Source organism: Macrobrachium nipponense, chromosome 42 (genome assembly GCF_015104395.2).
Source record: "Macrobrachium nipponense isolate FS-2020 chromosome 42, ASM1510439v2, whole genome shotgun sequence".
Classification (NCBI taxonomy): Eukaryota; Metazoa; Arthropoda; class Malacostraca; order Decapoda; family Palaemonidae; genus Macrobrachium; species Macrobrachium nipponense.
The window spans coordinates 48933048-48959695 of NC_061103.1; the positions used below are offsets into that span (position 1 = coordinate 48933048).

General features: G+C 42.9%; 1 long non-coding RNA gene across 1 annotated transcript in view; it reads left to right on the forward strand.

Annotated features, from left to right (window-relative positions):
• The window catches only part of LOC135213196 (uncharacterized), a 93954-nt gene extending 73699 nt beyond the window's left edge, over nt 1-20255 (forward strand). The window contains exon 3 of the long non-coding RNA XR_010314093.1: nt 20211-20255. This is a non-coding gene — a long non-coding RNA (uncharacterized LOC135213196). The remainder of the gene's footprint in view (nt 1-20210) is intronic.
• Nucleotides 20256-26648: the final 6393 nt, after the last annotated feature.

A 26648-nucleotide genomic window follows, 5' to 3' on the forward strand; every position in this document is an offset into this window, starting at 1 on the left:
ATTATGATATGTGTATTTTTCATACACTGGTACAGGCAGTCCCTGGTTATCAGTGGGGCTTGTGGTTTCTCGGTGCTGATAAGCGAAACCGCCATTAACTGAAACTCTGTGATTTATGGTGCTTATGGCGCCAATTTTGTTAACCCTTAGATGCCGAGCCGGTATTTACCGAAAGTGTCTCCCATATGCCGGCAGCATTCGCGAGTGAGCGCCGAAGCGGAAAAAGTTTTTTTTTTTCAATCACAGCACGCTTAATTTTCAAGATTTAGAGTTCATTTTTATTTTTGGCTTCTTTTTTGTCATTGCATGAAGTTTAGTATGCAACCATCAGAAATGAAAAAAAAATTATTATCATATATAAATATTGGAATATATGACAGAGCAAAAAAAAAATTTCATATCTAATTTTATACAAATCGCACTGCGAGCAAAATGGTTAAAGCTAATGAGTTAATTATTTTTTCGTTGTATTGTACACTAAATTGCGATGATTTTGGTATCTAACAAATTGTAAAACAATCAAAGCAACACTGAGAAAATATTATCACAATATGATGCATGAATTCGTACGCGTGGACGTAAAAAAAAAGCTGTTTTCTAAAATTCACCATAAATCGAGTTATTGTGCTAGAGACTTCCTGTTTGTTACAAAATGTAGGTAATTGATTGAATATTATTAGACTGGTAAGTGTTGTAGCTTACAATTGCAGTTTTCAACCATTTCGGTTGAATTTAAAAAGTTGACCGAAGGTCGAATTTGTTTTTCTATTTCTCGTTATTTAATATGAAAATATTTCAAAACTGATATTAAAGCTACAACCATGGGTTGTTTTTTGTGACTGTATTCTAAATAAAATTGCTCACATTTCCATATATAAAAACTTTATGTACGGTTAATTTAAAATGGTGCAAACATTACAACAATTGGAACAAAAAAATTTATGATTTTTTCGGAAGTTACCGCACGGACGTAAGAAAGTTTTTTTCATAAATTCACCATAATCGAAATATTGTGCTAGAGACTTCCAATTTGTTGCAAAATAAATTTAAATGATTGAATATTACTAGAATGTAATAGTTTTAGCTTACAATTGCGTTTTTTTTTACCATTTCGGTAGAGTCAAAGTTGACCGAGGTTGAAATTTTGGCACTTATAGTTATTTATATGAAAATATTTCAAAACTGATAAAGCTACAACCATGGGTTGTTTGTATTGTTGTATTCACATGAAATTGCACACATTTTCATATATAAAACTTTATGTATTACGGCTAATTTAAAATGGTGCAAACATTACGACAATCGGACAAAAAAAATTATGATTTTTTCGGAAGAGTTACCGTGCAGACGTAAGGAAAAAGTTTTTTTCATAAATTCACCATAAATTGAAATATTGTGCTAGAGACATCCAATTTGTTGCAAAAATAAAGGTAAATGACTGAATATTATAGAATATAAGAGTTTTAGCTTACAATTGCATTTTTTGACCATTTTGGTAGTCAAGTTGATCGAAGGTTGAAATTTTGGCACTTATCGTTATTTATATGGAAATATTTCAAAACTGATAAAAGCTACAACCATGAGTTGTTTTTGTTGTATTCTACATGAAAATTGCGCACATTTTTATATATAATACTCCTGTAACGGCTAATATAAAATGGTGCAAAAATTATGTCAAAGTGACTAAATAATTTCTGAGATGAGTCGCTGATGCTTTTTAGTGCGAGAAGAAAGAAATTCGCGCTTGCGCGCCTGGGTAACGATTGTAAACAAAACAACAGCTTGATCCATGAGCTCCCAGCATCCCCCAAGGCGCGTGATTCAAAAGTTTTTGCCTAGTAGGCCTATAACTGTTTTTCCGCAAATTTTTAAAAAAACTTTTTTTCATTGACGTACCATACGTCCACGTTTAATATGTCCAATGGCGGCGTTTTAAGGGTTAATGGCGCCCTCTGTTAGTATGTTATGGGCACCATAACTGTTGTTGCACCTTATGGGGTGCCAATAACCGAAACTCAGCCTGTTATTGCGCCATAAATTGCCGATTTTATGGGACAGACAAGCCCCATAAAACTGGATTGCCATTAACTGAGTCTGCCGATAATCGGGGGCTGCCTGTATATAGTGAAATGGTTATGAGAAATTGGAATGAGTTCATGAGGCCTCACAAAAGTTTCTTAGAATTGTTTCAGCCTTGCATTCTTAACTTTGAATAAAAGTGAATTTGAACCTTTGATACTGATGATGAGCAACAAACAGAAGCCAGACTTTTCTTTTTTGGTATCTCTCAAATCCTGAGCAGTTATATTTTGAGAGCATTGCACAGCAAATAATGTTTGGCCATACAATTAAATGGACATTTTCTTTCTTTCCAGTAGCAAAAACATGCACATTTTTCTAAAATCCCACTTAGATATTATGATAGTTGTTACATTTTGAATGCAATTGTATAATGAAATAATTATGAGGAATTTAACTGAGTTCATGAATATTTGTATACCACAATTTCAGCCTTGTGTTCTTAACTCTGAAATAGTGGAACTAAACCTCTTGATGGATTGAGAAGTTGCTGGTGGGTGGAAATCAGAGATAAATTTGCTGGCATTGGTCATTCTGAGTTCATGGGATCCCAGGGAAGATTTTATGAAAGCTTCAGGGATGTGTTCCTTACTCGGAATGAACATGAATTTGAACCCCCCTTTGGAAGTTGCTGGCAGATATAAAGCCAGCATTGACATTGCTGGCATTGCTCGTTCTTGTGTTTTTTCAGGAGACTCCAAGCAGGTTTGGGAGGAGTTTCAGGAATATGTTTTTTCAATCTTAACTAAAAAAAATGTTTTCTGGGCATCAGCTCGTGTCGCTGCGCGAAATATCCTTTAATCTATTATTTCCAGGGTAAATGTACTCAACACATACCAGAGAATAAATAAAATAAAGAAAAGGTCAGTACAACTGACTCGCTCACCCTCCAAGAGGGTGTCGGAGTATGAACACTATGGCCAAGTGAGACCACTACCACGAACCGCTTGCCAATAGAAATCTCCCACTACAAAATCCCCACAAGAGGGGAGCCGACCCACAGAGTGGGCAGCAACTACTACTACTCCATCCCATGCTGCCGACCGCTGCGCCTCTGGTGGCCATCCTTTTCAGTTAAGCGCACAGCGTATACACGTGCCCTTTTTTGCTCTGTGTTTTTTTTGTGCCCTTTTTATTATTGGATTACTCATCATGGAGCGTGCAGCCATTGCAGCAGCTAAGTTAAGTACTCAATGTTTATTGCTATTTGGTTTTTTCCGTCCTTGAGTCAGTATTTGCCGTTTTTTAGTATAAATACGAGCTCTAGGTCGGAAGCATGGCAGCATGGTTCTGCCTCGTGGCGGGTTCGTTCTTGGTCTTCCATACCCAGAACCTTCCCTTACTTATTACGCTCTATTAGTTATCCTGTTTGTTTTAAGGGTACAGTCTACGCGGTTATGTCATGCATGCATGTCTTTTCACCTTACGTAGGCTTCTTCTATCCAGACCCTAGCCACAGCTCTTAGTATCGGCCCCCGGCTAGCTTTGAGTGGTAGACTTTTTCTTTCGGGTTAGTCGTACACTCCTGGATTTTTTCTCCTACTATTTTGTTTTCTTTCTTTACTAGTGAATTATTATTTTATATTATGTTTTTATGTTAGTGTAAGGCGTCTGGCTTCACCTAGCCTAGGTTTATGGCCCATAGGGCCCATGTGCTTACCGCTCTTCAGTTCGGTTGCTTCCCTATAGCTTCTCTCTGATCAGCCGGTTGTGTATTCTAGGCTTTATTGTTTCATTGTATCGTTGTTACCGCTCCGTGGTCACTACGTGATCACGGAGCACGCCAGACGCCTGTCCAGTCATCTTCCCTCCTCCCGCACTCTTTCATAGAGTCGGGGGGAGGGTTGGTCTGCCCACGCTCGCTCCGCATACCCGAGCCTGCCTCCCTCTCCCCCCAGGCGGAGGGAGTAGGGACGGGACAGACCCAGACTGCGGACTCGACCTCTCAGCTTTCTCGGTTCGGCCGGATTGGCTAAAGGGAAAGGGGGGGGGACTGGCCCTTCCCCCCTCCGGCTCTACTCTACTACCGTCGCTCCGTTGCTAGGCGCGAGTCTGTTTGCCCTCTCGCCGCCCTTTCCCACCTTACTGGGGCTCCTCTACCGGAGCTCCGGCATCCAAGTGGAAAGATGCTAGTTCACACCCGCGGGGGGTGGTTGGGACTGCGGCATACAGTTGGTCTCTACTAACCACTCCGTCGCGCTGAGGTCGCGACACGCTCCGCCAACTCACTGGACTTAGTCCGGTACGTTCGATATTTAGAAGGTTTAAGAATTAGTTTTTGTTAAACTAAGTAAGTTTATCTTAAGCTACCTTAAACCATCCCATCCCCCTCCCTTGCCTGCCACACCGGATCTCTCCGGGGTTATAGCCTATCAGGCGGTAAGGGAGGGGTTATGCCCAAATTTTTTTCCAAAGCTCCGGCATGCAGCGGAGTTCTTTTAACCTTTAGCCTGTAAGTGATTCCTTTTAAGATGCCTCATGTGTCTTTTCACTACAGACCACCAACGGTGAGCATCCGGGATGCACCGCCACGCTTCAGACCCCTGTGGGACTGAAGTTTGCCGGTCCCCATGCTCCATGCAGGCGCTACCCGCACGGGGACCCTCCAGTCTGGTATCACGAGACCTGCACCATCGGCTATGATCTGGTGAGCCAGCTCTTAGACGGGTAAGTATTTTCCAACTCCGTTAGCCAGTCCCTACTTAGTTTATAGTTCTTAAGTTTTAAAAATTCTAATCTTTCTTAAACTTAAGATAAATTTACAGGGGAGTTTCGCATCCCCTATAATTTTAAGCTTAAGCTTTTAATTTAGTTTAGTTTTAAGTTTAATCTTAAAAACTAATAATACCCTCTCTTCCAGGCCTTCCGGCTGTGAGGGACACGCACTGGCAACCCTGCGGGCCTGGGTCGGCGCGTTGGGAAGAACGCCGCCAAGGGTATGCCCATACATTCTCGAGAAGAGGTTGGCGGTCCTGATCTTCCCCGGCGGCAAGTCAACGGCTACGTCGCCCAGCAGAGGCGGCCCCGACTATTGCGTTCATCCAACAACACAGCTCGCTGCCTCGTTGACTGATCAGCCAGGAACACTCCTCGGAAGTCGCGACGTTAGATCTAAACTTATTGAACCGAGGGCAGTGTGGACGACCTGTTGGTCGAGGTGAGTACATTGGACGCCCAAGGGCTGCCCCACTTGGGTGCCACTGGATCTTCTACTCCTGCAAATTCTCCAGCTTCCTTCCAAGGCTTTACCGGTGCCGAACTTTATAACTTCTCCTGATGCTTCCGTTAGACCTAAGGTCAAAGGACAAGCAGTTAAAACCTTGACTAAGACGTCGTCGTCGTCTAAAAAGACGGCGTCGGCGTCATCATCATCTCGTAAGTCTCCGGCTAAAAACCCCGGAGCAGAGCGGTCTAAAGCTTCTGGGTCCGGCTCCAAATCCTCTAGGAGTAGATCCTCCAGAGAGATCACACACTCCAGCGGAGTCAACCGTTCCACTGCCTTTGGTTCCTGTTCAGAGCCACCGTCCACCTCCGCAGCAGCTCCGGCTTTGGATTCCAACGCTGGCCTGTTGCAACAAGTGGGCGATCTGGTTGGGTCTCTAAAAACCAGTATGGAACCGATGTTCTCCCGGTTGTCTGATAGGATCAACTCCCAGGACAACATTATCGCCGGACTGAGCCAAGCTCCGCTAGCTACTCCCCCACCCTTCGGCACAGGGTAGCGCAATTGCCACCGTATGACTCTCTACTCCGTTCAGTATGAACAATCCTTGGGAGAGTAGCTCATAACGCCCCCTTCCAGGACGGGCTATTTCTATCCCGGAATGTGGAACTCGAAGGATTGAAGACTTCGAGTTCTACCCGGAAGATCTTCAACCTCCGTTCATCGGCTACGCCAGGCTCACCGCCTCTGCCATGACACGAGACGATAAGGTACCTAAAGAGACAGTCCTCTATTCACGAGACCAGGCTCAAAGAGAATGGCTCAGGTGTTTAGAGGACATGGACTGTTCAAACACGAAAATACAGCCGTTTAAGAGTCCTTTCACAATCTTTACAATGGAAGAGGGTACTCCGCTTCTTTCTTGACAAAGATTGCTACGGTTACCATTCCAGCAGCCCAGAAGGGGGATTCGTTGCCTCAGCTGAAAGAAGCGGACCCTACGTCTCCTTTACTTCCCTCAGCCGGAGAGTTGTGGGAAGACCCTGCCCAACACTTTTTATCTGCGGGCAAACTCAAACCAGAACTGTGCTATGGAGCAGTTTGGTGAGAAGCTGCCTAGACTTCCAGATAGCCGTCATTCAGGCAGAATTTGATGCCAAGTCTAGGTTGGCCAGGTCTATCAATACCATGGCCATGACCGAGGTGGCTACCATTTCTTATGGTTCTGAGCCACTTTTTAAGCTGATCACCAAGTCACTGACTCAAACGGTGCAGTCTGACATGTTCGAGTTCGCCACGGCCAGAACAAATTTCTGTTGGAAGGCATGTCCTTCAAGAAGCAACTATTCGGCATGAACCGAATAAGTTGCTTGCAATCGAACATCTGGGGAGCAGACCTCTTCCCAGATGCGATGGTAAAGGAGGTCCAGGCAGAGGCTACGAGGCTTACCAAAGCCTTAAAGATCGTTGGGGTCTTTTACGCCAAGAGACGCCAAGCAAGTCAAGCTGTCAGAGGTAAGGCTCAGAAGAAACCCAGACGTTTCCAGCCTTACCAAAAGAAACAGCAACACTTTGCCAGCCGTGTTCCGGCTGTCCCGTTGGTGCAGGCAGCCCAACCTTCTACCTCCAAGGCTCAATCGCAGCCTTTTTATGTCATTTCCCCCCAGCCTCAACCCTCCACCTCTTAGCTCCTCTCCCCAGCCTTCAATCAAGTCTTCGAGGGCCAGGCTTCTCAGAAGTATGACCGCTCGGGTAAGGGATGGCAGAGGTAAGCGATCCTTTCGTCAGAGAGGACGGGAGGGTCCTTTAATAGAGGAAAACACTTCAGGGGAGGCCGAGGAGGCTACCAACACCAATGAGGACTTTCAGGTAGGAGGGAGGCTGTTTCACTTCCGCCACCGGTGGAGTTTCAGCAAATGGGCACAAAGCATTGTGTCAAAGGCCTGGGTTGGAGTTGGGTGGCGAATCCCCCCCCCCCACCCAGACCTTTTCCGCCAACTTCCATCCAAAGAATTGACGGAGTATGCGGAGGACCTCCTTCAGAAAGGAGCAATAGCGAGAGTCAACAGATTAAAGTTTCAAGGGCGCTGTTCAGCGTTCCAAAGAAAGGCTCACAAAAAAGAAGGGTAATCTTAGACTTGTCCCGCTTAAACTTAGCCATTCGCTGCGACAAGTTCAAGATGCTCACGATCTCGCAGGTGCGGGACCTTACTTCCCGCGGGGTGGGGCCGTCACCACCTCTATCGATCTTACAGACGCTTACTATCATATCCCTATTGCAAGGCACTTCCGTCCGTATTCTGGGCTTCAAGATAGGAGATCAGGCATTCTCCTTCAGGTAGTTCCTTTCGGGCTCAACGTAGCACCCCAGGGTGTTCACGAAGTTGGCGGAAGTGGTAGTTCAACAACTAAGATTCGCAAGGGATTATGGTAGTAGCGTATCTCGACGATTGGCTAATCTGGGCTCCAACAGTCGAGGAATGCCACAAAGCAACACTGAAAGTAATTCAGTTCCTGGAATATCTAGGCTTCAAGATAAACAGGACCAAATCAAGACTCACTCCAGAGTCAAACTTTCAGTGGCTGGGCATTCAATGGAATCTATCCTCCCATACTCTGTCGATTCCATCAACCAAGAGGAAAGAAATAGCGAAGTCAGTAAAGCAATTTCTAAGTCACAAACTTGCGTCAAGAAGAACCCAGGAAAGGATTCTGGGTTCACTCCAGTTTGCATCAGTGACAAACATCTTGATGAAAGCCAAACTGAAAGACCTAACCAGAATCTGGCTCTCCCCCACGAGCAAATGTCAGGTCCAGGGACAAATTATCCTCAGTCCCTCAGATTCTACGGAATCGTCTACGCCCCTTGGGCAAAAGTCAAGAACTTATCAATCTCAGTACCCTTCAGTTTTTTTTCCTCCTCCTCGGGGATTACCATCCACACAGACGCTTCGTTAAGCGGTTGGGGAGGATATTCTCAGTTCAAGAAGGTTCAAGGAACTTGGTCACCTCAGTTCCGTCAGTTCCACATAAATGTACTGGAAGCAATGGCAGTGTTCTTGACCTCTAAAAAGGTTACGTCCGCAAAGAACTCCCACATAAAGCTAGTCTTAGACAGCGCAAGTTGGTAGTCCATTGTATAAAGCAGGGGAGGCTCCAAATCACGTCAATCTAAATCATGTCATGGTAGCCATCTTCTCCCTGGCGGACAAGTTCAGTTTTGTTGGCACCTCTCCTCCACCCATATAGCCGGAGTGAGAAACGTCATAGCAGATGCTCTATCCTGATCAGTGCCTCTGGAGTCGGAATGGTCACTGGACAGCAGTTCGTTCCAGTGGATTCTTCAGAGAGTTCCAGGTCTACAAGTGGATCTCTTCGCATCCCAAGCGAACCACAAACTCCCATGTTATGTGGCCCCCACCAACCTGGACCCTCTGGCCTATGCACGGACGCCCTGGCCTAGACTGGAACAACTGGGAGAAGATTTATGTCTTCCCTCCAGTGAATCTTCTCCTGAAGGTACTGAACAAACTCAGACATTCAAGGGTCAAGTGGCTCTAGTAGCCCCAGATGGCCGAAGAGCAATTGGTACCCTCTTATTCTGGAACTGGGTCTTCGCCCTCTTCGAATTCCCAGTCCCAGGCTCTCCCAGTCAGTGCAAACGAAGACTGTGTTCGCTTCCTCAGGTAATTCTCAAAACCCTAACTTTATGGATTTCATGAAGTTTGCAGCTAAAAGAGATGCGAATATTGATCCTCAAAATATTCTCTTCTTGGAATCTGATAAAAGAGATTCAACTTTGAGACAGTAGATGCTGCTGTCAAAAAGTTAGCAACCTTCCTGAGAGAATCAGATATTAGAATCATGACAATCAATTCAGCTATATCCTTTTTCAGATCTTTATTTGAAAAAGGCTTAGCAGCTAGCACCATTACGACAAACAAGTCAGCCTGAAAAAGATTTTTCAATTTGGTTTCAACATAGACTTGACAGACTCCTACTTCTCGTCTATTCCAAGGCTTGTGCTAGACTTAGACCTTCTGTAAGGCCTACGTCAGTATCATGGTTCTTAAATGATGTTCTAAAGCTGGCTTCAGAAAAAACTGATAATGACACATGTTCATTTATGAATGCTCTTAAGAAAAACTCTATTTTTATTAAGCTTGGCCTCAGGAGCTAGAATTTCAGAACTGTCGGCATTATCCAGGGATCCGGATCATATTCAATTTCTTCCCACAGGGGAAGTGCTACTTTCTCCGGAAAATAGTTTATAGCAAGAATGAAGATCCTTTGATGAGGTGGGAACCATGGAAGGTTGTACCCCCTTCCACAAGATATATCTCTTTGCCCAGTATCGACCTTACGAGCCTTTCTGTCCAGGACACCTCCTCATCCTCATCGGGTCCTCTCTTTAAGAGAGAAAAAGGTGGTACTTTATCTATTAAAGGCATCAGGCAGCAGATCCTGTACTTTATTAAGCAAGCCAATCCTGACTCTTTCCCAAAAGCACATGATGTCAGGGCAGTAGCCACCTCAATTAACTATTTCCAACATATGAATTTCGATGAGTTGAAAAAATATACTGGATGGAAATCGCGACAGTATTTAAGCGTTCATTACTTAAAGTCCTTGGAAGCTCTGAAATTTCAGCAGTTGCGGCGGTAACATAGTTTCCCCCGACTTCTGCTTAATCTTTAGTAGAAGATCCAAGTCCTCCTTTCTACCTGTCTCACAGTTCGTCTATACCTGTCATGTTCATCTAGTTTACCTTGAGTCTTAGCTGCTCTTATGATGATATAGTGGGTGTCCCTTATTTTTTTGCTAGGGTCACTCACAATTTGATTGTATATATTGATCTCTTTGATATGATCCCCTTATATGCTAGGGGGGACACATCTTATTTACAATGGTTACGGGTTTTGTATATTAAGTCATATACATTCCCTTCCTATATTATTATTATTGAAGTTTGTTCTGTTCAAGTTATTGTTATAATTGCTTTTGAGTTCTTTGTACATATCTATACACAGATACTGACTTCAAACATATTCCATGTAAGCCCTGGTATATATGTAAAATTTTAAGTTAAGTTTTAAGAAATATATTAGCATTAAGTTTAAGTTTAAGTAATATTTCTGTTGTATCCATTGTGTATATGTATATTTATGTAGCAATTATATCCTTCATTTTATGTTATTCTTTTATTTGAGACCCCTTTTGGTTATTTATTTTTCTTTACAATCTTGTGCTATTTCTCTGGTACGATTTCGCGGCAGCGACACGAGCTGAGCCCAGAAAAGGGATTTTGACGTAAGGAAAAATCTATTTCTGGGCGATTGGCTCGTGTCGCCAGCGAAATCCCGCCCTACCCATCCCATCGCTCAAGATTGTCTGCTAACTTCAGGATGGCCACCAGAGGCGCAGCGGTCGGCAGCATGGGATGGTAGTAGTAGTAGTTGCTGCCCACTCTGTGGGTCGGCTCCCCTCTTGTGGGGATTTTGTAGTGGGAGATTTCTATTGGCAAGCGGTTCGTGGTAGTGGTCTCACTCGCCATAGTGTTCATACCGACACCCCTCTTGGAGGTGAGCGAGTCAGTTGTACTGACCTTTTCTTTATTTTATTTTATTCTCTGGTATGTGTTAGTACATTACCCTGGAAATAATAGATTAAAGGATATTTCGCTGGCGACACGAGCCAATTGCCCAGAAATAGATTTTTCCTTACGTCAAAATCCCTTTTTTCTCAAGTTTTTAGGTTTCACTTTTTATACCTAAGCCAGAGTTCTGATCCAACAGCAATACATTCTGAGATTTTGAGGGTAGACACTACCTTTGTGTTTCAAACTTGGATTAAACAGTGGGCTCCTGCTCTTAGAAGTACAGGGGTGGGGTACTTATTTCCATTCAAAGTGTTGGAACAGGAAGAGGGGTATGAAAACTGTATGACTGATAAAAGTTCCTTAAAAGTATGTTCTATGAAACTGAATAATACAAGACATATACCTGTTCAATATCAAACATGTCGGCTGAAGTTATCATCATGCATACGTATATAAGATTCAGAGGTATGAAGACTATGATCGGCAACAGTTCCTTAAAAGTATGTTTGGCACAATAAGTGGTTAGAACGATCCCTTAGAGCTTCCGATGGGTCCACTCAATCCTGCATGGGGAGCATCTCGGTACGTTGGTGCTTAGAGAACCCAAGGATCTGTACTCCAGGGTTCAGATAATGAGGTGGAAGGTTAGTTTTCAGGAGTTGTCAAGCTCTTTAGTGAGTGAGATGGTCTAGAGAAAGCACCTTGGCATAATCCGCAGATGATTTTTTCAACCACTGGGAGAGCCTAGGCCTTCGATCAGTTGCCTTTTGTCTCGACTTGCTAGTGTTGTTTAGGGCCATGTGAATTTGTCTGTGTTGGTGTAGGGGACTCATTAAGGTCTAGCCAGACCAGTGAGTACCAAATACACCATAAACTATCATCTAAAACACTTAAATATAATTTCAAAGTCATCTTACAACATTGCCCCAAAAATACATGGCTTACAACTAAAAGAGAAGAGAGAGAGAGAGAGAGAGGCAAATATCAAAAGAGTGAAATTATTCATAAGTTATTGGAGAAAGAGAAAATAACTTGAGAGAGAGCTCATTTTAATATTTCAATATCACTTAAATATAATTTCAACAAGGAGGTCCTTCTTGTACAGAGGGGAGAGAAAACCATTTTATTACTGGTTTTCTTTTCCTGTTTCTTTTCCAAGGCTTTTATAATTTTCCTCTCTAACACTGTGGGTTCATCCAAACCTTTTTGAATCGGGGATATTACTTTTGCCCAGAAGTCCTGATGATTGAACTTCTCTTGCTCAATAGATCAGAGGTATGATCTCCTTCCTTTGCTGTTTCATGACAGGAAGAGAGTACCCAAGTGAGCCAAACTACCAGTCAGTTCAGAGATTTACTTAGAATCCTCCCCCCAAAAGTAAGTCTCCCATATGTAAAGACTGAGCTTTTGTATTCGTGTAGGAACAAGTGACAAATTTTAGATAATTTGTATTGTTCATAACATACAAACCTGAAGTCTTTGCATAAAGGGCCCACCTCTTACCAACCCCTCATTCTCTTACCTGGGCCAAAAGGTGAACTGTGTAGATTTGAGCGAACTCCGACTAGGTGGGCGGTACTGCCATCCCACCTTTGGTATCTGCTACCATAACCAGCTTGCAAAAAGTTTAACGGCTGAATTTCCATCTCGCTGAAAGTTAATCCTATATGTAAACACCTCAGGTTTGTATCTTAGGAAAACTACAAATAACTTAAAAAATTTGTAATTTCACAACCATATTTTCCCTCTAACAGTTCATTTTGGTAAACCTTTGCACTATATACAGTACCTTGTCAATATGATAAATAATACTAAAGAACTGAGTTTTTTATCAGAAAAAAAAAACACATGGCAGGAAGTTGGTGAATGAGGTTACCAAAATTTAGAGATTGAATAAAGTCTGTAACCCCACCTAACTCTACCATAGTAGTATGTATAATAGGAGAATTCTTTTTTTTGCCTGCCATTTTCTGTCTGTTAATTTTATATTTTTAACTTTCATATAATAATTTTTTTATCATTGTCCCACTAAAGTCCCACTCAAAGGTAATCATTTTTTATAACATTCAACTTACCTGTCAGATATGTACATACTATTACTCGTTGTCCCCGACAGAAATTCGAATTCGCGGCACAAAGCGCGGCAGGTAGGTCAGGTGAAATCTACCCCCCGCCGCTGGGTGGTGGGGAATAGGAAACCATACCCGTTTTCTATTCTTCATATTTTTTCTGTCGCTTGGAATGTAAACAACGTTTGCAGTTCTCCTGATGGATTTCGTGTTTCATCGCCATCGATCGTCTGGGCTAACTTTACAGGGAAGTAATGGATCTTTGTTTCGTTTCATAACGCTTTTTGTTAACTTTTTGTAAAATGAACTTCGAAAATTTCGAAGATCTGCGACGTGTAACTACCGAAGTTTTCGGTAGACACCTCAGCACTTTCACGAAAGTGAATTACTTATACTTTCATGAAAGGGAATTACTTATATTATTCATTAATACAAATAAGTGTTAGATTTTGATTGAGAAAATGTATATCTTTCTTCCTAGTTGGGGAAGTCAGAAAAGTAAACTATCCTTAGAAGCTTTATTAGCTCTTGTGTTAACGAGCCAATTATAGTAGTAACAGTACTAATAGTTGTTGCATCCTCATCACCTTCTTACTCCGCAGAATCTCAATATCATATTTGCAAATTGTAGACTTTGGATATAGTTCAAATGCGAACTCTTAGAACGTAGAAGTGAATATAGTGTTCCCCATTACAATGGAGGGTGCGTCTGATCGGCTCTGTCTCGCTCTCAGTCTAGACCTCTTCCAAGCTCACAAGCTTAGAGGAGAAGGAATGTCGAAAACCTTAAGGGGAGTTTCAGAGAATCCCCACCCGGTCACGCGTCCCCACTCGCAGGCAGGTTCTGTAGAGTCCCAGACTGCCCAGGGATAGCATTGGAAAGGCATCCTAAAAACAGTGTTTTCTCCCTTTTTATGCCTACTGTTCCATGATGGATAGGAGAACTTCGAATTAATGAATTTGACGAAGATCCTCGTATAATGCCTTCTGGTAGAATTATTCAAAATGAGAATGACATTAATCGATCCACCTTTCGAATCAGGCGACGATTTAGCACCTTCTAATATTAGAGATCATTCGATAACATTTGTGATAAAGTCATTGTTCGAACTTTTTTTTTCGCAACTAGACGAGAACGCTATCCCATGGGGGTATGAAATTGTTATTTCAACATGAGATTCCCCATCGGTGCATTTTTAGATATAGATCTATTCTGATTAGAACGATTTAGATTATTTGTCAATCGAATGAATTATATGGATCTCGTTGAGTGATAAAGCATATATGTATGACTTTTAAGCTTCTAGCTCCTACCATGCTTAGGACAAATCGCCTTAGGACTACGGTATGGCAAGGCATACTCACATACCGAAATTTATGCTATAATGGTCAAGTGAAATCCTTACAAAATTTCCTAAATTAATAATACGGTTTACCTTAATGTAAACAGTATTATAGAGTATTCTATTACACTAGAGTATGAGTTATATGATGCTTTGTATCTTCGAGAAGTGATCGGAGAAGCATATCTTTATTGGTGAATTGAGAGTAGATAGAAACATTTTTCTTCGTGTTAGAAGAGGTTTCCATGAATTACCAGTACCCTTCCAGGACTTTCCTAGGAAGAAATTGTTTAAAAGGATTGTTTAGACGACACCTATTTAGTTTCTAGACTTGTCGAAGTCTCGTTCGCTTAATTATGCTTATATAAAACTTCCTGAAGCTCGATAATAATTTTATAAGATTCCTTTATTTAATGGAGTAACTGACAACTCTGGAAAGGGAAGGCCAGAACGGCTTTCGAAGATTGCTTTCGGTTTGAATTGAGAGAGACACCAGCGGCAGTACCATGTTGTTCTCAGTCGTGAGCGGTCGTTTACAGCTCTCTCTCCTGCGGAATGGGATAACTAACCGTATCTCTTCCCTACAATCGTGGTCTTAGCCTCGGATTGAGGGAATACTGAAGCTATCATAAATAAAATATTGTCTGCCTTTTGTTAGGAAGCTTTCAATAAGAAAGATATTACAACCTTTCAATGCTGTTTACCGTAGATAACATGATTAAAGGATTCTAATGCAGCAGAACATTATATTATTTAATGCACTCATACTTACGAAAGCATGTCTTATTAGAGTAAACATACTTAGTGAGAAGAGAATGTAATAGAGATTCACTTCAAGACTACACTATGGTTAAGTCTTTCGAGAAACGACACAAACCGTATTTAGAATCGGATATTGCGCAGAAGTTGTATGAGTCGAATGGGAAACATTCTTTAGTGGGAAATGGTTTCCCTGAATGGATTATACTACGTATATAATAGTTTTTCATAATAAGAACGGAATTAACATATGAAAGGATGTCGGGTACCATAAAGACACAGATGTTCTGGCACATAACATAAAGATAATTAGTAGGAGGCGCCAGCCTGGTGCAATAAAGCCAAGAGTACCATCCAAAATATTTCTCGTTCAGGAAAAAAGGGGGGGGGGTAGGGGGGGGATCGGAAGAATTAACCGAGGAAAGAATAATTCCCCTTCCGATATACTCGAATTAGAGGAAAATTAGAAGAAAAACATCCAACTATGGAAGTACTGTAGAATTATAGGATTCTTACAGAACCTCTTCTTATTTTGATATCGAGATTTCCTGACCACGGTTTGCAATGTAATGGGCCATAAAAGGCTCCAGCCAGACTTTAACCAGGCGATAGTGTAGGTGCCAGCCAGGCGCGAAGCGCCAACCAGGCGCGAAGCGCCAACCAGGCGCGGAGCACCAGAGGCGCCAGCCAGTAGCGTGACGCCTCCCAGGAGCGAGGCGCCAGGCAAGCGCGAGGACGCTGCGAAGCGCCAGCCAGAAGCGTGACGCCTCCCAGGAGCGAGGCGCCAACCAGGCGCAAGACATCAGGATCTCCAATTTCTCAGTATTTGGAGATAGACTTTCCAAGAGTTTCCTCTTTGAGAACTGACACAAGATCAGTTTTTTCCTGACAGGGACACAAGTTGTCGCACAGGCGGCCGTGGCCCTTGTCAGGATTAACTGAAATTGCGGAAGTCTCTAACAAGAACAGACTTCTCATGTCAGGTGATAAAGTGGTCGCGTGAGCGACTTCTTTCCTGGCAAGAGGAGTTGTTTTTGGGAGAAACTTTCTTTGCCAGATCAACCCTCTACTGACAATTATTCTAGATATCGCACAGGCGAACGTAGTACGTGTCAGGATAAGTGGGTTCTTCTGCTTTATAGACCTTTAACATGGTGAAGAGAAACCGATATCTTTAGAAGTCTCTCGCTTCCTCAACCTTATGAGACAAGTGATAGAAAATATATCGGACTCATAAGTTAATCTGGGTGCAGGTTTTAGAAAGACCTTGGCAACCCCTTTTTTATTGCACGTTTCGGCTAGTCCTGAACCATGCAGCTCCTCTTTCTCCTCTTTCATTGTTATTAACAGGATGTTATATTATCCTACTCCATATGTAAACATATAACAAGGGAGACCTTTGTAATGTTTTTGGTACTGGAAAAAGACTCGTAGGAGCTCTTCAGTATTGGGGGAGAGGCTTTTTTCAAGTATTTGAACCGTACATTACGGCCTGATGTCCTAAGATAGGAATCTTGAATGATTCTCCTCGATCCTGGATCATTTATTAGGAGAATAGGATAATAATAAATTGTTGTTTTGCTGAATAACGATGATAGAATTTTCCTTCTCTCGTTGCCCAGGCACCGAGGACGGGAAGAAAGAAATATAAGAGAGAGGTAGCAATCTACGCCATCTTTATTTTAGAGAAAGGGGAATAAAATTTAGTCTTTTTCCCCTAAAATATAAACTCTTTACAGAATGTAAGAAAACCAAAGGGCGTCAAAGAAAGAGAGGATAATACGTTATGCCCCTCATTTTGACTTAGAGAGTTTGGATTCACAGAGGTCACGTTCTTCTCACAGCAAGTTTTGGAAGTCTTTCCAAGACAGGTCTGAATATTTTTTCTTTCAGCATCTATTTTAAATGGACCTTAACAACCTCTCCACTCTGAGTCTGTCTGCGTGCAGACTGACCAGAAGTGGACTGAATGAGAGGCTGTTTCAAGGTAAATGACAGTAGTCATGAATAAGATATATAATTACTGCAGATCGTGCTAGAGGGAATGAGGAAACTGTCCTCTTCCGATACCTCTGTGAACACATAGCGGTTTTTTTTCTTCCACCCTGTCAGAGGGAAGAATCACCTTTGTATATATCAACTTCAAAGAACGCAGTAAAACGCTATACTCTGTCTCTATAAAGGGAATTGGAGATAGCAGAGCTTAAGATCTTCGGGATCTTATCAATACCTCTATAACGACAAGACTAGGAGATTTTATAATTACAATGGGATCCTATTTGGCCTCAGATCCGTGTTCTGACAAGAGGGAACTGCTCCTCATCAATGTTTCTCCTTGGTACTAAACGACCAAAAGGACGAGTGAAATTTTGGGCTTGGAATCTGGAATCAAATTCTAGAAAGACTAGGCAATGGGTTCCTGCCCAGCATGGTATGTTTGGCAAAAGAACTAAAACCTTTTATTTCCTGGGATCAACGCTTTCAGATAAAGGATTTTCGTTGTCCAGGCAATTTATTTACGTTTTCATCTACAAAAGAAGATAAGGTTTAAACGTTTGCTGACAGAGTCTTTTGGAATACGATGAGGGCTCAAAAACCTTCCAGAAGGTTCGAAGAGATATTTAAAGAGCTAGAAATCAGGAATCCTCCCAATTTCAGCTCAGAATCTCCTTAGACTTCAGGCTCTTTCCCTGCCTTCGTGCAAGGATAGGGAAGATTTTTTGCAACAAGAGAACTCATCAACATGTAGGAAGAGTGCTCGTTAGCAACGGAAGTATCAGTTATGATCCTCCTCGGAGGAAGACTGGTCTCTCGGACTATTAGATTTCCTATCGTCTACTGGATGTAGCTGACTAAAATTACCCTCCCCTTGTTGCGAGGCCATAAGCTCAAAGTGAAAGAATTTCTTCCACCCTTTTCCATTCTCCTGATAAACGATTGTGGATGTTCAGACTTTCGGACAATGTAGCGCCAATCAGGCGCCAAATGCCAACAGCGTAAAGATGCCAGAGCAAGACAGAGTCCAAATAAACACTGTCATTGTCTGATGAGGAGAAGGAGTAGCCTCCAATCTGGCGCAGATGCGCTAGAGGCGAATAAATCAGGCAAATAAAGTGTCCGAGGTGGACATCGCCAGTTTTCATCGAGACTCTTAAACAAGCTCGAATCTCCAACAAGTGGGTGAGAATCAGTCCAGGCGCGAGAGCCAGCCGACGCGAGGAGCGCCAGACGCGAGGCAGCCAGACGCGAGGCGCCAGGCAAGCGCGAAGTGAGGTACCAGCCAGGCGCGAGTGAGGTACCAGCCAGGCGCGAGTGAGGTGCCAGCCAGGCGCGTGAGTGCCAGCCAGGCGAGAGCGCCAGGCAGGCGCGAAGCGCCAGCCAGGCGCAAGCCAGGCTCTGGGCTTCATCCAGAAGAGATCTATTTCAAAGAAAGCCCTGGTCTTCTTTGGAACAGTGGAATCTCTAAAGCACTTCTTGAGTAACTTGATGATTCCTTCAAACAGCTAAGAATTAAAAGCACTTGAAGTGCGAGCTTTTAACAATTCTTGTTCTTTCCATAACAATATGTCGTGAGAGACATATTAGCTGTAATAACGGGAGATGCAACTCTGTGTTTTGACTTCTCTTTGCACGAAGGAGATCAAGTGGGCCTATGAGAGATCCTTCTCTCTTTGTTATACATGTCCACGGATGCGCTGCTGGGATAGGGAGATGGCACTGATCCTTAACTAGTGAATTAAAAAAAATTATATTTTTTTTTATTTTTAAGTGTATTATTTTCTTATGTTTTATTTGAAATGAGTTTGGGATAGCTCTTTTCAAATTAAGCATAAACCCTCGTGTTAGGTGGATCAGGTGATCGGGATCGGTGTTGTGCTCCTTAAATTATGCCAATAGGCATTGGTGTATTATCATGTAAGTGGATAAGACCCATTGACAATGACCACTAGATTCTGTCAAGTAAGTGGATAAGACCCCATTGACAGATCTACAAGAACTCTTAGCCATAGGTCACATCCTCGCTGAGGCTCTTGAGACGAAGCAGACTATAACTAGCAATAGCTAGGAAGTCGACCCTTCGTCTAAACACATAGGAACCAAGGTTTTTATTTATTTATTACCTACAACGTATGTTGTTACCTGTCTATTCAGTAATAGCTGTCTTTTACCCTCCACCAATGGTGTGAATCAGCTATGTATATCTGACAGGTAAGTTGAATGTATAAAAATGATATTGTTATGATACAATAAAGTTTTATACATACTTACCTGGCAGATATATACAATTAAATGGCCCACCCAGCCTCCCTCAGGAGACAGCTGGAAGAAAAAAATATGTACATTAGAAAACGGGTATGGTTCCTATTCCCGCCACCCAGCGGCGGGGGGTGGGGTAGATCACCTGACCTACCTGCCGCGTGTGCGCGAAATTCGAATTTCTGTCGGGGACGACGGAGTAATAGCTATGTATATATCTGCCAGGTATGTATGTATAAAACTTTATTGTATCATAACAATATCATTTTTATCATTCTCCCATATCAGTGTTCTGTATACGGTAATTGTTATGGTATTGTTGCGAAAGATGGTGTATGGAGGCTGTGGAAGTGACTGAGATTTTCAAGACTGAGATAGGTTGGGCGTGTGATAGAAGTGGAGAGAAGTGGTTAGTCAGAATAGAAGATATGAAAGTATCGGGATGAAAACTGTTATGAAAGCTGCCGACAAAATCACAGTGACCTAGAACTGATGAGAATTTAGGCAGATAGTGCACGAGACAGAAATATATGGCCTTTGGCTGAATCATAGCCCTCATCACATTAACAGGACCTGAAGCTCTTAAGTTCTTTGAATTAGCACATGACACATTACATTAACCCATATCACTGAGTCATCAGATCAGACTGATAAATCTAATAAAATCAATGTGAATGGTGCCACATGATCATGTTCTTCTGGTTATTTATTCTTCCGTCCCTTTAGTTATTTTACTTTTGCTTTTATGTATTTGGTATTCTGATTTCCTCAAACCATGCCAAGTCATTCCATGCTGTTATACTGATTATATAAAATGTTTGGTGGAAATGAGTCATCATTCATGGGTTTTATTGTCTATAAATTTGTGGTTATGTGACGGATAAAACCGAATTGTGAACCTATTTTTATCATTTTCTCAATGAATTCTATTTCTACTCCAGTAATTTCAAGAAAGATGGAGACTGTGACTGTGTTCACACAGAAGAACAAGGCAGGCAAGTGTTTTTACCAGCCAGAACCTGAAGTGGTGGATGGTTATGGTATGTTATTCCAGAGTTGACATTGAGGGTCTCATATTCCTGTGCTTTAATGTGGAATATTTGGTAAGCTCTCATGATGTCAATGGTTACTATTCAGCTTTAGCTCTTCCTTTTTAGTGTGACATACAGTAGTGAGACCACCGTACCTGAATAGTACTGTTCTGTAACGTTAAAGAGTGAATGTAGGACTTGGAGACTTGAATTCCTAGTGCTAGTCAATAGAGTACTACAGTACATTTTTCAGTTTTTGCATCCGCTTGAAAAATAAAAAACTGAGAGTCGTATTAGATGATGAGTGAAGCTTAGACACTGAAAGAAATAAAGAATGTTTTTTATTTTTATAGACAGTAGGCGTTTGGATGGGTCACTAAGAAGAGAGACACAGGCCCAGTCAGGGAATACCAGAGTGAAGGAGTACAGGATGTGGTGCTTCGAGAGAGATTAGTAAGTCTGTACCGATCATTCACTCTCCAACATGCTTCTTTCAACAGTGTAGTTGCAACCTCAGGACTCGAGTATCTCAAGTCTACGTTAAGCACTTTTATAAATACGGTAAGCTTTAGTAACAGTGTAGTAGAATGTATTTTGATGTGAACTATGAGAAGGGTGGCTGGAAAGGAGTGGGGTTTTGTGGAAGATAAAGTACAAGTGCGGGGAAGATACGATTGGCAAAATTTCCCAGTGGCCCTGAGCATCTGAGGTATCAGAGGCAATGATGAGGATGAGCAGAATAGCATTACTACACCAGTTTTGATAGTATTATGTGGACGCATGCCTATTTGTGGTTCCAGATTTGCATCTCTATCTAGTTGCAGATTTTTCTTTGGACTGTATATCCATATTCTTCGTGCAAATTCACTTATTTGCAGTTTTTACGTATGCAACTTACCTGGTAGTTACATATAGCTGTAGTCTCTGACGTCACGGCAGAATTTCGAATTTTGCGGCAGCGCTAATTGACTGGTCATGTGATTCCCGTAACCCCTCCCTCCCTACCCGGGAATGTAGAACTACCACAACTAAACCTCAGATTTTTTCTGCGTCGTAACCGGAACACCGGTTTTTGTTTGGTGGAATTTCTTTGCTTTTTCACGACGGATACTCATCGATTTGGTGACGTATCGTACTCTTTGTGATTTGGCTTTCGGGCAGTTGCTATTTATCTTTATTTAGCCAGATAGGCTATAATATGTGATTTTCATAAGGGTTAAATTTATAATGTCAGATTCGGAATCTCACTTTAGGGTTTTGCAGCAAGGGTTACAAAACCATGTTACTTAAAGCTAGGTTAGACCCGCACTTTGTTTGTGCGTTAATTGCAGAGGTCAGAACTGTAGCAAAAGTTTAACGTGATGAATGTAAGGATTTGACTGAAAAGGCTTGAAGGAGTTTAGACAGTTATATGAGAAAGCTAGAAAGATAAATTAAGGAAAGCTTCATCTAGGGACTTCTTCCTTAGCTTCTCAGGAATTAGAGAGTCAGGATTTTCCTTGTTCTATGTCTAACCCAGATCCGCCTAACATATTTCCTGACCCTGACACCGTTTGTTTCAAAACCCGACACCGTTGCCAGCTTACGGGAACAGATGGATTTAAGATTTTAGCGTGCTTATGGCAGCAATGGATAGATTAGGAGAATCTGTGCATACTTTGATGCTAGATTAAAGAGTAAGAAAGTGTTGTAAGTGATAGTGCAGTGGAGGAGGCGGCTGTTCGGTCCTCTCGTTCTCCTAGGCCTGGGCCCCTGCCAAACTCCCCGGACATTGGGAGGAGGCATGCCGAAAGCCGAAGGGAGACGAGCGGAATTGAACCACGCAGTCGTCCCCTCAGCGATTCTGCCGCAATTTCAGCTGAGGAAGAAGAGCAATGCTATAAAGGTGTTCAAGGAGTATTGCAGAAGTGTCTTTTGTCTTCTTCGAGCGCAAACTATTCGCCTCGCAGAGGTTGGAGGTTTAAGATGAATCTCGTACACTAAAGAGAACGAGATAAGTTGTGCCAGCCGCAATTCCCAGGAAGAAGATCGCGGCTTCTGTGTAAGAGCTGTCGTGTAGTTTTTGGGAGGCGCCGGAAGCGTTCTCTTCGACTTCTGAGGAAGTAGAGAGACCGATGTTGAAGAAGAGGAGGAAGCATAAGTCTTCCAGTCGCGAGGTGACTGATAAGCGCCAGTCTGATGTACGTAGACAAGAGAAGAAACTTATGCGAGTAGTAGCGTTCGCCTTTGGAGAATAGAGATGATTAGGATTCAATTTCTGGTTATAATATCGTTAAGGCGCCAGCCTGATGACACGATAACTGCGTTACACCAGATGCCAAAGCGCCTGGCTTCTCAAGAAGTAGCCGCTAAATGCCAAGCTACCAGATGCACGGATTAGGACTAGGTAGCCGCAAGGCGCCTATCTCCCAAGCGCTTGGATACGGTAGTGTACAGAAGCGCCTCTCCTGACAGGCGCCAGGATCCCAGCAGGATCCCTTCTCCTGCTAGGCGCTCTCCAGTAAGACAGAAGCAAGGTATATAGCTTATTCTATATACCTTGGACAGAAGCACCTCTCCGGACAGGCGCCAGACTAGCAGCAGCACCCTATTCCTGCCAGGCGCTCTTCAGTTGATAGAAGTGCTTCTCCTTCGCAGAGTTCCTCCCCTAGGAAGCGCTCTTCTCCTGGAGTTGTGTTGGAAGAGGTTTCTGAAGACGATAATTATCGATATTCAGGAATCTCGCCAAATGCTCGAATTCTTGGAATAGGTCTGTCATGTAAGTGGGTAAGCCCCCATTGACAAGATCCAAAAAGGTTCTGTCATGTAAGTGGGTAAGGCCCCGTTGACAAAATCCAAAAAGGCTTTTTCATGTAAGTGGGCTAGTCCCCATTGACAAAGATCCTAATAAGGCTCTGTCGCGTAAGCGGGTAAGCCCCCATTGACAAGATCCAGAAGAGCTCTCAGTCATAGGTCACTACCTCGCTGAGGCTCTTGAGGCAAAGCAGACTCATAGACAGTGTCCATGAAGTCTTCTGCCCAATAAGATAAGAAGATTGAACTATCGTCTTCGGTACTCTGTTTACTATTAAAGCTTTCCTTCGGGGAAAGACTTCTCCTTCATTTCTTTTTTGACTAGAGAACGAATGCAGTTGATCTCCAATCCTTACTCTCATTCCCTCGTAGGGAAAAGAATGTAGGATGGAGGTAGTTATACAGAAACCTACAAAAATAATATGTATTTTACCGTTCGCGACATGATTCTGTTAAGCAGTTGAACTGTCCATGGTGTATGCGCATACCGTAATGAGCTCTACGGATGGTGACCAAGACATCTAGTATCATAATTGAACTGCTAATCGGGGCTCCCTGCAACCTCCCATGAGTTACCAGATTTGGTTTTAGATACTTATGGTATTGTCACGACAACACCAGCTCAGCTTTTATATTTACCGAAATCCGTTTCGCTTAAATATAATTGCTCGAGCGTATTTTTATGCTCGATGGTTCTAGCCGAACGCATTCCTTCGTGGAATGGATTACATGGCAACTCAGGATGACGAGTCGGCGAGAGCTAACAGTGTATGAGTCTGCTCTGCTGTCACTGCGATATCAGCTCAGTACCAGCTGGCTCTCCGAGATGTACGGTCGGTTGCTTCTCTCTCCCCTGCAATGATTGGCTGCCGAACCGTATCTCTGCCCAACAATCACGGACTTAGGTCTGTGATTAACGGGGATTCTCGCATACATGAATGACCATCTACTGCTGTGATGCTCGGTTTCATCGCCTTCGACATTGTGAGAAATTTTCAACAGAGATATCTCTTGGACTCTCTTTTTTCTGTTTACCGCACTATAGCAAAAGTCTGTACTAGTCTACCCGCTGGATCGCACTGCGATAATGTTTTTTTCTTCAGACATCGGAGTTTGTCTTCAAAAAATATCTCTTATTCGTAGGCGTGCAATTGTTCATTGTTCACCCCGAATTAACAGATGTATTGGAAGACATCGCCTATTCCCAGGCCTGACAGCTCTGCTTCCAATTGTTCAACCCATGAGAAGCAGTTCTGCAGGTATTAGTCTCTTCGCTTTTGCGAAAAACTGTTTGTTTTTCCTTACGACTGTCATTCATAAGTATTTCTGGTTCCTTCCGTCTCCTATGTATATCTTAGTAGAGTGGTTCTTCTTAAACTAAAGGAGATGATTCAACGGATAAGTTGAAAAAGGTACAACAGCTTTATTCGTAACTCAATAATAAGAGAGGCAGTTCGGTCGGAGACCGATATGTTTGATCGCTGGAAATGAACTGAACCTTAGAGCATCACGTCGATAGCGAAACATTAGCTATCTCAGCGATTCATATAAAAACATACGTAGTCCGCCGGCTCGGAAGTTACAAGTTTCTGGTGTAGGTTAACAGGTCAACCGCTTCCCATGGAGTTGTTATGCAAAGTTATCAGTAATGCAAAACGATGACATTTCTAAACAAACTTAAACCAGGCTACTGCAGACATCGCATAGCGTGATCTAGATTTGCATTGGTCACGTAGGACCCTCCTATGCCAATGACCTCAGGTCAATGGTTTTTTATTTACAGATTATGTAATTCTAAAATGTATTTATTACACAGGCAGTACTTCCCGGGGTTATTTCATTACTGAAAAACGCCCCGCTTTCAGAGCAATTACGACTTCTCACCGGACAGCAATGAGATACAGGGTAGCGTTTCAGTCATTGGTAAGCACGGGTTCAGAATCTTGAGAATCTTTCTCTCGATTCGGCTGTGAAGAAGTACGTTGCATTCTCTGTCCTCCTCGTCTTCTACGGCACATAGTGTTGTTTCTCCTTAGCTGAGATTCACTACTATGAGAATGTCTTGCCATCAGGAACCTCGGTCTCTAGAAGGCAATTGACTTTCACCTGTGTTGGGCACATGCCTTAACAGAATCATCAACTCGCCATCCGGCTTCGGTGACAAATAAATATACGTTTTTATGGTCTCTCGGCATAACCCTTCAAGGCTAAAGTCACGTGACTTGCTCGGATTCTTGGACAACTTACCTCGATACCGAACGCAGTCAGTCGGCAGCTGTCAGAGTGCCGTGTCATTTACGAACTGCTGTCTAGATTTAGTTTGAGTGTACCAAGAACTTCACTGTGGACACATTCCCGAGCCTGGTAGGGTTAAATAGGAGCTGAGTTAGTGGTTTTCCCCACTCAGAATGAACAGGGACTTGTCTCTTCTAAAAACCTGAACCGCACCTAGTGTCGTTCTCAGAAGCCTCAGAGTCAGGATGGGGAGCGCAATACTAGTTGGCGAAAGAAGTGTCAGGCACCTGGAAGGGTGACCAGGTGAAACTGGCACATCAACAAGGAGTTGAATACAGTCTTCCTGGCCCTGAGAGTTTCGAACCAGAAGTCAGAGGCTCGGTGGTCCAGGTCAACTCAGACAACACCACGGCTCTGGCTATATAAGGAAACAGGGAGGACTCATTCCCTTACGTCTCCCTGTACGAAACAGCAAGAGACCGGTTGCTGTGGGCAGAGGAGAGAGAAATTACACTTCTCACCAGAGTTTTGTTCAGGGAGAAAAGAATGTAAGGGCGGACCTGCTGAGCAGGAGAGATCTAATCCTCCCACAGAATGGACTCTCCATCAAGACATTTGCAGATGTTGTGGAGCTTTTGGGGGCAGACCACACTTAGACCTTTTTTGCCACAAATTAGAACAAGAGACTGGACAACTTTTGCTCCTCCATTTCGGATCCAAGAGCAATAACGGTAGACGCACTCCTTCTAGACTGGACAGGGATAGACGGCTACGCGTTTCCCCCATTCAAGATTTTGGGGGAAGTATTGTGAAAGTTCGTCCCCTCAACAGGAACGAAACTAACTCTGGTCACTCCCTTTTGGCCCGCTCAGGAATGGTTCACAGAGGTACTGGTATGAAGATCGGTGAACTTCCCCAGATCTCTTCCACTCAGGAGAGATCTGCTCAGACAACCCCACTGTGACAGGTTTCACTAAAACTCCCCGCTCTCTGCCTGACTACCTTCAGACTATCGGGAGATTTGTCAGAGCGAGAGGCTTTTAGCACAAGGCTGCTAGCTCGATCATCAGAGCCGCAGGTCATCAATCTTGCGAGTCTACCACTTGAAGTGGGAAGTGTTTTCGTAGATGAGCAGGACGAAGAAATTATCCTCATCCAATACCTCTGTGACCATAATTGCTGACTTCCTTCTCTTTTTTAAGAGAAGAATGCAGCTTAGCTGTCTCTACGATTAAACGTTATTGTAGCATGCTATCCTTGGTGTTCAGGAACAGGGATCTGAATATCGCGCAGGATAAGATCTGCATGATCTTATCAGAT